Below are 13,329 nucleotides of genomic sequence, written 5' to 3' on the forward strand. Positions count from 1 at the left end.
TTAAATTAGTAAGTATATAAAAGAACTTATAAAATTATCTGGCATATAAGTAGGTACTGCATAAGTGTGTATTATTTTTCTATCTATCTACATTTTTTAGTACGATTATTTGCTCAAGTGTGTATCTCCCTCAGTAGAGTATGTATGTATGTATGTATTTATTTATAGATAAAGAGTGCACGGCAACAGGGAGGGGCAGAGAGAGAGGAAAAGAGAATCTTAAGCACAATCCATGCTCAGCACTGAGCCCTACTCAGGGCTCGAGCTGAGCCCAACTCAGGATCGATCTCAAGACCTACCATGAGATCACAATCTGAGCAGAAATCAAGAGTCCTCACTGACTGAGCCACTCAGGTGCCCCTGCCTCAGTAGAGTATTCCTTACTTAATACTGACGCCATATCATTTATTTCTGTACACTAAACCTTTCAAACTCTCTTAAAAATGGTAGGAGTTTAATAAATGCTGACTGATATGATGTTGGAATCAAAGACTCTAAGGAGGCCACAAATGAGCTTCAGGAATCCTACAACGTGAAATCATTTACATGCATTTTTTTCTGAAGCAAATATTCATATCATTAATCAAATTCTTAATAAAACTGTGTAACAAAAGTAGTAAGGAAAGATTTTTCTAAACATTGACAAGCACTAAAAACTTCCAGGTCCATTTACAATATGTGATTTGAAGTTTATATAAAAATTTACCAGAAAACCCAAAGTAATGTGGTGTCTTCCCTATTTCCTCTGTTCATCTTAATTTGTCTATACATTTTTGAAATTCAAATCTATACACACATACACATGCATATACATTAGTCAACTAAAACCTGGAGTTGTATTGGTGAAACAGAATACTTTTCTTGAACAACTGATGATATTTTTGTGAAAATCAAAGGAATAAAATTAATCATTGGGGTTAAGAGATAAACCATCAGGTCACTTTTGAATACATTCATGGTAATGGGGTGCACAAATTGGAAGCTTTCATTGAAGCCTTTAGCACGCGCAGTACACAGATAAATGATTGCTTAAGATTAGATCACCAGACTGGGCCACCCAGGTAGCTCAGTTGGTTAAGCATCCAACTTCTTGATTTCAGCTCAGGTCATGATCTCACAGTTCATGAGCTAGAGCCCCATGACGGGCTCCATAGCCCGTCAACATAGAGCCTGACAACATAGAGCCTGCTTGAGATTCTCCCTCAAAAAAAAAAAAGAGTAGATCATCAGAAATACAATAGAATGGTTGACAGAGTGGACATTTGTTAAAATACCATGTTCCAATCAAGTAGAAATTTCTCAGAACAGGAATTTGAAGCCCTATCTCTCATAGACCTACTAGTCAAAATTCTAACATTCAGGTTGAGCCTTCACTGGTCTTTATGCTGGTTTTAAGCTAGCTTTGAAAAAACAAAAACAGAACAGAAAAATGGAATGTTTGGCTCAGTGCCTAAACAGCTACCAAACCAAATGAAATCTATATGCGTCTATGCTGAATGTATTAATTTCTATTGTATCCATGTGACTGTGTGTGTTGGTGTTGGGTGTGTGGGGTGGGGGGTGATTATGCCAGCTTGGAATCTTATATAGACACTCTAGAGATCACTAAATAAATATACAAAACTCTTTCTTCGTTGTTGGAGAAAAGGTTCTCACCGAGTAATCTTTATTTGTTATGTTTTTCATAAAATTATATGATCAGTGATTTTTTTAAATTACTTTCTACATCTAATCACAGTCTTCATCAAAAGCAGACCAAAATAGGTTTCTATAGTGCCAAAACACCACCACCAACCAACAGCAAATAAATGAGAACAATTTCCTCCCCCCACCAACAACCTACTCTCACGAGTTAAGCAGAGATATTATGCAAATATTCTGAGAGTCAATTTTTAAAAATTTTTTAATGTTTATTTTTGACACACACACACACACACACACACACACACACACACACACACAGTATGAGTGGGGGAGGGGCAGAGAGAGAGGGAGACAGAATCTGAAGTAGGCTCCCGGCTCTGAGCTGTCAGTACAGGGCCTGATGTGGGGCTCGAAGCCATGAACCGCGAGATCATGACCTGAGCCAAAGTCTGACATTTAACTGATTGAGCCACACAGGCACCCCTCTGATAGTCACTTTGAGCTAAGATATTCAAAGGAGAAAAAAGTAATCATTAAGGAAATACGGCCTCTTGTCTTGCATAATCATTTGAAACATGGAAAAGCTTAATATTACACTTTTCTCATGGGTTGATAGGATGCCATGAAAGAGAGAATAATAAATGAAAGAAAATACAGCACTTGCTTCAAATATTACACAATGTCACTGGGGAGAGGAATGTGAAGTTGCTGTGGGTACCTAAGAAGCATGGACATGAGTAGAACAGACCCACCTCCATTTGATAGATGCTGCTTAAGAATTAAGAATTCCAACTACATAATTGTTAAAGAAATATAATCAGTTAATTTTATAAACAAAAAAGAAGATTTTTGTTTTAATTATGTAATTTTTTTCGTAAATACCTATATGCCACACTAAATTTCTTAGAGCATTTCATAAGACATCACAACTAAATCAACTAATTGTATTTACTTTTTTTAAGAGAGAGAGAGAGAATCCTAAGCAGCCGACGCAGGACTCAATCCCATGACCCCAGGACCATGACCTGAGCTGAAATCAAGAGTTGGATGCTCAACATACTGAGCCATCTAGGTATCCCAAAATCAAATAACTTAAAAAGCTATAGGTGCGTGCAGTATAAGAAGTATGGTTTATGACACAACAGGCTAATTGAAGTGAGCTGCAAAAATGAAAACGTAATGTATAAATATATAAGAATCATAATTAGTTAATGAAATTTAATCTTTTTAGCTTTGGTATTAAAGAGAAAAACATGAGCTAAACATTTCTGAGGAAATTGATATCTTTGCACGAGTTCTGTTTGTTGTTCAAGGTTCATGTTACTATTCCTTAATGTTCATACGTTTCACATTTTTGGTGCATAAAATAATGTAGTTCTTCTGCACCAAATGAGGACTCTTTTGTTTAACACCTTCTCCCTATTTTCCTATAACTCCTTCTAAAATGAGAGTGCTCCTATCACATTATGACAGCATTGCCCAGTGGAAATGAGCGCGAGCTTTAGAAGACTGATATGGATTCCAATCCAGGATTTACATTTGCAAGCAGAGAAATATTGGGCAAATTACATAACCTCTCTGACATTACATTTCTGGGAAATAAAGGAATAAAAGTTTACAACAACAACAGTAATAATAACAATAATACTAAAAGCCTTCTTTCTCTAAAAGGTTGTTGAATTACAAAAAATAATCTTTGTAAAATGCCTGGTAGAGGATTTTGCCCCCATTATGGTCTCAGTATAGTCTCACAATCATCATTTTACTGGTAATAAATGTAATGTAAATAAATTTACAGCATGAATAAATAATGCGTTTTATCTATGGAACAAATACCTGCATTACTTACTGCAAATTCAGCCAGCAATTATATTAGAATTTCAGCAAGTTTGGATGAGAAACTTGACCAAACTTAAATCTGTTTAAAATCAAAAGCTGTAAGTTACGTGACTACTTTCTCAAAATAATTATTTTTTAATAAATGTAAGGATTTTTAAAAATTTATGCTTATAATTAAAAGGCATTAAAATCCACCTTTAAGATCCAAGGTTTCTCTGCTTTAGGTTCTTCTAAGAAAAAGTAGAAAATAAATTTTACATAATTTGCCATTTTAAGGAAATTGGCATAATATTTATGATATTTACAATCTTTCCCTGATGTGGTCTATAGTTCACAGAACCACAATTTAAAATAAAGAAGAGATAAAATATGATCAGTGAATACTATTTGAAGAACATAAGTATCACTGAATTAGATTATGGAAATGAGCTGAACAATATACTATGAACATAGTTATAAGATGCTTTCTAACATAGTATGTAAATGTGGAAATTGCATTTGATTTAGAACCAAATTCTGCCATTTTTAGAATTTACTACCATCAGTGTTCATTTTGCATGAATGTCTGTGCAATATTTTTTATTGTTTTTTTGGACTCCCTTGCTGCATGTCAGGAAGTCTGGATGTGTCACTATTCATTTATTCAATAAAGTATTAATCCAATATTTAGCTATTTTTATTTTTCCCACTGACTATACATTTAAGTCAGTCAATTGTTAACCATAATTAACTACTGTTATAAGGTAGCTGTGAAGGAAATAGTGGACCTTGGACATCTATGTGGATGAAACTGGAATTAATGGACAACCATTTCAAAGCTTTTATTTTCCTAATTTAAATTCGAGTGGGTGGTCCTGAAATCTACTGAAAAATGCTGTCTCCCTTACTTTCTCCTGCACCTATCCTAAGCATTCCCAAGTTCTCTTAATTGAACCCTTAACTGGGTCATATATTTTCTGACTATTCCTTTAGTTTCCGCCTTAGTTTGAGCCTTCATTGTCTCTCATCAGTATTATTATTTTATCACCCAAAGTGGTTATGGTACCTCCAAGCCTATAGTTTCTTTACCCACACTAGAGTTCTCCTTCCAAAATCAAATCTGATTATGCCACTTCTCTGCTTAAAATCTCTAATGAGTCCCACTGAATCAGAGGACAATCTAAAGTTCTTAATAAAACACACACATATTTTTTTTAATTTCATTTCCTGCCACTCTTCCTGTTGAAGCCTATCTTTCAATTATAGTATGGAATGTCTCCAAACACTCCCTTCCCTTCATCTCCCAGTGGCAATGTGTGTATGACTCTTTGATACTCAGCTGAAATGTCATTTATTCCACAAGATGTGGAAGATTCTAGGAAGTTTTCTGAGACACTATCTCTCTTCTTCCAATACATGCTAAGCATATTTCTACTTATGGCACTGCACTGCAATTTAGTACATTTTTATTTGTCTCATTAAATTTCATGATTTTCAAATATTTTCCTAAAGAAAGTATATCTGGTTTTAAGTATTACCTTATTTTGTGAATAAAGGCATAAAAATGTGCAGATTGTATATATATGATATATAAAAGATGTATAAAAGATATATATGTGTAGAAGATATACATATATATATATATTCCTTACCAGTTAAATACTTCAAAAGGTTATCACTCTTTTCTCAGTTAAATATCTCAAAAGGACTAAACATATCTCTCCTGAGATAAATTTTGTTTATTCACTTTACAATAAACTCCCTTTTCTGACTTCTAAGGTACATAAATTAGAATACCTATAGTCCTTTTAATTTCCCAAATTAGCTTCCAATCATTCATTTACATAAACCCTATAATATGGCTGTAAAGAAGGTGGCTGACAAATTGCAGCGCAGTGAATCTAAATCTATTTTTAGACAATCTGAAGTAATGTTGTTTGTGACAAACATACAGTGGTTTATTTTATATACCCTCCTAATAATACATGAAGCATGAATTACAGATACAAAGGCATATTAAAAAGGCAACAAAAATAATACACCAACATGTATGAGAAAAGTGAAGTGAAATGGAGGTTGCAAAAGAAAAGACCCGGAGAGAAAATGGAAAGTCCTGAAAGATAAATTAACGTATGCCCAAAGGCAATGAATGCCACTTAGTAATAAATATACTGGATATAAAAATGGAGCCAATTAGTATGAACAAGAAAATACAAAAATAATCAAGAATAAGGAATAGCAATATACTGAGTAAGTTGTATGAGATTCAAAACAGGATGTGGAAGATTATAAAATGAAGTGAAAGGGGAACAAAATGATAAGAAAGGAAAGGTGGCAAATAAAAGGAAAATTGTAACCATGGTAAAGATAAATAAAATGGCATTTTTCAACTGTAGGAAAGGCAAGAGGTCAGACCCTTGAAGAGATGGAAAAGATAATTTATTGACAGCAAAGGTAGAGGAGTTGATAAAACAAAATTAATTCTTTTTCTGCCTCAGTGTCCACAAACAGTGGAGAAGCTCACATTTCCCAAGAGATGGGAAAGAAATGTTGAAGGAAATTAAGATTGCTACGGAATGTCTAATCAATGGAAGTGTGGTTATTTTTCTTCCACATTTCATCCTATTTAAAAACAATAGGTAAAACTCAACAATATTACTGTTGCACATTGCCTGCAAGAAGCATTTCAGAGCTGATGGCGAGTGCCACAGACCTGCCAGTATGTGACAAACATAAATGACACTTTAAAAAATATCTTTAAGAAAAATTGCCATAAACACGAGGCCAGAAGGGTAGGGTTAAAAGAAGTTGCCGAAGGCAGAGAAGTATCTAGGCCATGCTTCATATATTTTATTTTAAAATTAGGAGGAATAAATAATTCTATAACTTGTATTTTTTCCACTAGAGGTTTTTTCTTCAAATTTTAAATGCTGCTTTTAAGTTTATTTGAATTCAATTTCCATATGACTGTTTGAAGAATACTTAAGTAACAACTAAAAGGTAAGGATTATATAAATAAATTCTTCAAAGAAAATTCACACAAAAAATGACAACATGATCCTGAACTGCTTAATTTGGGGGTATTTTAAATTTATTATCAACACGACAACTTTGACCTTAAGGTAAAAGGTTATTTTCTTTGTGAGACCTCTATCAAACAAGCATGGATTTGTGGTCTTGATTTCTATTACATAGAAAAGGAACTGATATCCAAATTTCATCTCATATATATTCTTTTTTTTTAATTTTTAAAAAATGTTTATTTATGTTTTAGAGACAGAGAGACAGAGCACAAATCAGGGAGGGGCAGGGAGAGAGGGAGACACAGAATCCGAAGCAGGCTCCAGGCTCTGAGCTGTCAGCACAGAGCCCGATATGCCCCCAATGCGGGGCTAGAACTCACAAACTGTGAGACCATGACCTGAGCCAAAGTCAGACGCTCCCAGGCACCCCTCATCTCATATATATTCTTAAATAGTTATAAAATGATAATAGATTTTTAGGTAGTTTGAATGATATAAACATGTTAACCAGAAACTAAGAAAGCTTTATCTTATTAATGTTCTATCTATTTGACGTAGCAAAGTATTTACTTTATTAAGCCAAGTTCTATACATAATTTTACAGATTTTCCACAATGTAAATTATTTTTCAGTAGTTTCACAAAAAAAGAATTATTAAAAAAACTGATTCAACATATATGTACACAGGATCTATTTCTTGAAAAAATACCATGTTAGATGCCATGAGGATATGAAATTTGAACTGGAATTTAACACATAAGGGAGAGAACATATATCTGTGCTGATACATCTAAGCAAAGATAGAGAGTAAAACCACCATGAAAGAGGTTCAGATAAAATGCCTAGGAAATCTGGAAAACAGAGGTTTGGACAATAAACCTTTTCAATTAGCCTTTTTTAAAGTTTTAGAATAAAGTGAGTCTGTATAGGTCAAAGGTAGGCCAAAGTTAGACAGATGGAAATGTGGAATAAGGAACTTTCCAGAAGAGATGTCAAGAAATCAAAACAGGAGGTGGTAAGGGAGCTAAATCTATTAAATTTCTAGTATGTGCCTGGTGTTTTATACACCTTCCACCATTGATCCTTAGCACATTTGTCCATTAAAGCCGAAACACTGTTGTGATTGTGACTCCACAGAGTAAGTTTTTTACAAGGTAGGTAGGATTTTTCTCATCTTTAAGACAAGCTAGATTGTCTTGGCTAGTTGGCTAACAATTACACAAAAAGTAAGGATTAGAGATCAGGAATAATAGGAAGGTTGGGTGCAGATCATGACACATAATCCTGGAGTGCTTAAAATGCACATCATGTCTGACAGTTGTGGCAATCTCCAGACCGGGGTATCAGCATTTTCCGTGCAGAAACTACCAACCAGAACGAAAGCAGAAGAAAGTTGAATCAAGAATCTAGATATTTCAACCTGAAATTTTTTAATCTGTCAAACTTCTCCAAGACCTAAACAGACCTAACAGAATCGTGGGACAAATATTTGGAATTCCTTTGGGAAAGCTTTGGCTGAGCACTCACTCTGTCCCAACAGGTGCTCTGGCTGGCATCTTATTGACATTACCCCTGGGGGATGGGGTGGAACAGAAGCTAAAGATGGAGACAGAAATAGTCATAAGATAAGACAAAAGACGAGAGTTAGGTATCATAGGGTTTTAACAAAAATTAGATGATCAGCAGGGATGCCTGGGTGGCTTGGTCAGTTGAGCATCTGGCTCTTGATTTCAGCTTAGGTCATGGCCCTGGGGTTGTGGGATGGAGCCCCACTCCACACTCAGTGTGGAGCCTGCTTGGAATTCTCTCTCTCCTTCTCTTTCTGCCCCCTCCCCTTCTCATGTTTTCTCCCTTTCTCTCTCAAAATAAATAAATAAACTTTAAAAGAAAATTTATAAAATTAATAAATAAAAATTAGATGATCAGTTGTCTTTCATACTACAGAGAATTTTAGAACCGCATTTCATCTCCTTATTCTGACATACCACATCCTCTGTGATAGAAGAGCCAAAGACCACAATGCCATCATACTTCCAACTCCCCCGTCTGCTCCCAGTGCCTCATTGGAATGAAACTCGTTTTTTAAACTAGGTCCCATATCTCATGATCTCCTTTTTAATAGCTTGCTTACATTGTTATTTCTGCTTGAAATGCCTTTGCTCTTTCTTTCTCTCTCTCTGACTTCCTTCCTTCCTTCCTTCCTTCCTTCCTACCTTCTTTCCTCCCTCCCTTCCACCCTCCCTCCCCCTCTCTTCCTCTCTCTCTTTCATTTCTATCTTTTGTCTCTCTCTCCCTGTATTTTTTCTTTTCTTTTCTTCTCTTCTCTTTTCCTTTCTTTCCCTTTCTTTCTTTCTTTCTTTCTTTCTTTCTTTCTTTCTTTCTTCTCTCCCTCCTTTCCTTCTTTCCTTTCTCCCTTTTCCCCTTCTTCTTTTTACCCCTTCCCTCTCTTCTCCTTCCTCTTCCTCCTCCTTCTTCATCTTCTTCTTTCTTCTTCACTGTTTGAACATGGCAAATTTCTATGTATACTTCTTGATATTGTAATTCATGACCCTTTACTGAGTCTTCATTGAGGCATAATTTCCTCCTCATCTAAAGTTTCAGCATTTACTTGGTACCTATAATATGTAACATGTAATTGCCTTGGACATATTTCAAACATTATGCTCATGTTTTATATCTTTTATTAGACTTCAGGTTTTTCAGAAAGTACTTAGTATTTCTTGAATGAATGAATAAATAAATGGTGAAATGTTGGAGGATTTCCCCTTCTCAAATGATCCCTAAACCATTTCTGTGAGAAGACAAAATAATTTCCAAGTAAATGTTCAAGGAAGGAAAAAAAAGAATTTTCCTTAATAGCATAAGATTAAGGTAGATCTATGTGTAAAATAAACCAAGTAATCTTACCATAAGCTAATGTTAACGAAGACCTATTCATTGAAATTTCTAAGATTAGAGAGAGCATTATTCAGAAGTCTGTTAGTGTATATAATGGGCTACTGTACATTTTCTCATTTCTGCTATTATTTCCTTTTGACTTCTACTTCTCTGGCTTTTTCTTCTTGGAAGAAAAAACTGCAAGAGGAGATTTTACTTCATCAGCACTCCATAGGACAATATCAGATACTTTGTAAGGTCCTTCTCTACTCTAGCAACCCATATATTTTGTTAAATGCTTGCTTATGTATATCACTAATTGCTCTAAAATTTAAGACAAAATTCATAGTTATTCTTCCACTGTTCATTAATTACTAGCAATCCTTAAATTCATAATGGTTTAGATTTTACTCATTCACATGTATTTCCTTTGTGATTGCTATTTCATTCACCTAGCCAGAATATCCTGAGTTTCTACTGTTTGGGACCTAGTTCTATATGCTGAAGGCACTGCAATGAACAAGACAGGCAAGTTCCATTTTGTGACAAAGTTGGCATTTTTGTGAGTTTGAAGAAGATAGACAAATGAGACTGATTAACAAACAAACAAATGGAAATATATGATGGTAGGTGTTATTCAGAGTATTAAAATAGTACAATGTGATAGCAAAGGACTAAGTGGCTACTTTTAGAAATGGCAACCCTTGGCACATAGATGAAATTTGAGTGACAGAAAGGAGAAAACTAAAGAAAGATCAAGAACATGAATGTTCTAATCAGAGGAAACAGTAGGGGCGTACCTGGTAGGAGAAAAGGAAGTTAACATGTCCGAGAAAATGAAAGAACAGTGTGGCTGGAACAAAGTGAGAAGAGAGGGGATAGGTTGAGATGGGACAGAATATTTAGAAGGAATCATGTGGGGTGTACTAAAACAGGAATTAGATATTGACATTTTATTCTAAGTACAATAAAAATTATTGGAAAGCTTTGACCAGGTAAATAGCATGACTTCATTTACACATTTAAAAGATCACTCTGGCTGCTATTGAAGAATGGATGATAAAAGGCTTAGAACAGAAGTATGGGACAAACTAGAAGATTATTATAGTATTGCAGACAGTGATGATAGTGACCTGGACCCAGAATGTTTTAATGAAGATAGAAAAAGGCAGATGCATCTAGGATGCTTTGATGTAGGTCCAAGCGGTCGGACTGATGATTTGATTGGGTTGGGTTTAGATAGGAGTCAAGAATGAATCCTAGATTTTTACCTCGAACCACCAAGTGGTTTGAGGGTGTGTTTATCATGATGGTAAATACCAAGAGATAAACAGATTTGCATGGAGAGGAAAACATGTATTCTTGTTTAATCTTGTTTAGGATACGTATAAAACATCCAAATGGAGACAACAGAGAGGCGGTTGGATGTATAGGTCTGGAAATCTATGGTCAAGACTGGTTGTAGAGATTTGAGTGTAGGTAGCATGTAGATAATAATTTCAAGCCATAGCAATGAATAAGATCAATTATGCAATCGTAGATATTAAGGAGATAAAGGTGTTGAATACTGAGCTTTGGGTAACTACAAGTAAGAGGTGGAGAGGAGGAGGCAGAAACCAAAGAGATAGAAGAAACATCCCTGACAGCATGATGTCAAAGAAGCCAACAGAAGAAATTTCAGGAACAGAGAGGTCAGCTGTGCCAAAAACTGCTTTTTGCCACATAGTTGCCAAGGCCTTGGAGATGCAAAGAGGAATAAATCTAATTCCTGAACTTAAAGTTCATATTCAGACTGGGGAGACAGAGAAACAGGCAATTTCACTCTGATGCATAATTGTGATAGTTTACGTTGTTATGGAAGCACTTTAGAAGAACATATCCACCAAGAACTTGAGGGGAATAATTAGGAATGGCTCTTTGCAGGGTGTGTCGTCTAAGTGGAATATAAGAAGGAGTTTGATGAGAGAAAAATGAGAAGATGTGGCATTGTAGAAGAGCATAGTTTGTGAAAAACCAACAAAAGGATACGGTGCAAAGTTTGGTGACTATAAATATAGGTATGCTTCTGGGATGGATAGAACTTAGATGCAGGATAGGATATACATACATACATACATACATACATACATACATACATACATACAGAGATAAGTATAGGTATAGGTAGAGATTAGAGATAGAGACAGAGATAGAGATAGATATATATAGCTAAAAAGACAATCAGGGGCCAAATCATGGAGAGCTTTAAAAGTTATGACAAGTTTGAACTTTTTTTCTGATGGCTATGGAGAATCATGGAGGAATTATGAAAAGTGGACAAGAGGAACACAATTTGCATTTTAGGATAATCTCTCTGGCAGACGGCCCCAAAAGTATGCCTTAATGTGAGTCAAGAAGGCTGATATGATTATTTAGGAAACTGTTAGAAATTCAATCAAGAAATGATGACCTACCTGAACTAAGGAAAAGGAAGTAGAAATTTCTAAAAATCTTACTTAAATCCATCAAAGTCCCTATAGTTTATAACAGATCTTAAATAGTAAAGATAGGCACTATTTATAATTAAGATAAAGGATAAGTTTGAGCCAATAAATGGAGCCCCTTAACTTGGAACTTGGTCAGCAAAAAACTGGTAAGTAATTCCTGACAGATGGTAACACAGAATCTTCCATGACCATTAACATCAAGATCTCTGCTTTATGCTTCATCCAAGAGACACAACTTCTGACAATGTAGTCATTTCCAATTCTATAATAGGTCATTTGCCATAAAAGCACTATTTCCTTTTAAGGAAATACAGAGGTCTCTCTTAATTAATAATGTTTGTGATAATGTTGATGGAAACTATAATAATTATTTGGAGGCTTTATATACCACATAAGAATTTGCATATGCCTCTCTGCAGCTTAATAGGTAACATATCAAAATACTGAAGACTTAACTAGAGATCAGAAGCCACCTTGAAGGACATTGATAAAATGGATTTTTAATTCAATTTGCAGCACAGTTTTTGGTTGTGTAGCTCACTTCTGCTTTTTACTTACTCCCTAGTGTCTACAGATACAGTCCTTCTTTTTGCTCAATTCTGGGACCTTAGTTACCCCGTCAAACATGGGACCCATGCATGATACATAGCAATGGGTATTTCTCATGGCTTTGTCCTGAGACATGGTGAATGTTACAAAATTTTGCTTGGAGGCTTATATTTGAAACATTTCCCATTGTTAAGGTCTCAATTTAATTTGGCCAAAATATGTTTCAAATTAGGTATCAAAATTATGCAATGGAAGGTTTAAAACATAAAACATTAAGAACCCATATAAATGTTCATCCTGTTAACTGGTGTCACGTATTGCCTGAACCACTTACTTGGTAATTAATTAAGTATTGCCCAGAGACATCACCTGTATTGTGCTACTCATTGGCACTTAACTCGTTATTTACCTCTTCAGTTTGTCTCTACGGTTTCACACAGTCACAGAATGTTGCGTAGGTGATCAATACACTAGAAATCTCCAGGCAAATACTATAGTTGTATGGATGAAGAAATTGGGGTCCAGAGATGTAAAACTTCTTTGTGTTGTCTTCAGTTCTTAGTAAAATGTCTTCCATCTTTTTTTGTTGATTTGATTTTTAAATTGTCGAGGCCCACATGGTCTAGATTAATCTTTTGATATTAACAGAAATTTGATTTCATACGAAACTTGCATTGTTAAAAGGGACCTTTAAAGTTTTGTTTTGTTTTGAGATTTTTTCCTTCTCATCTGAAAACAGAAATCACATTAACTCAGTCTCCTCCAGGTCTGTTTGAAAGCCTATGAAATTATCCCTCCCTCAAAAAAAAAAAAAGAAAAAAATAGATGGATGTAAATATCATAAGATCTGTCTTCATTTCAGGTTTAGGAGTAAACTATTTTATGATGCCATTTTACAGTAAAATTTTCCTATTAAAACCATGAAAGATTTG

Source organism: Panthera uncia (assembly GCF_023721935.1).
Source record: "Panthera uncia isolate 11264 chromosome C1 unlocalized genomic scaffold, Puncia_PCG_1.0 HiC_scaffold_3, whole genome shotgun sequence".
NCBI classification, from domain to species: domain Eukaryota; kingdom Metazoa; phylum Chordata; class Mammalia; order Carnivora; family Felidae; genus Panthera; species Panthera uncia.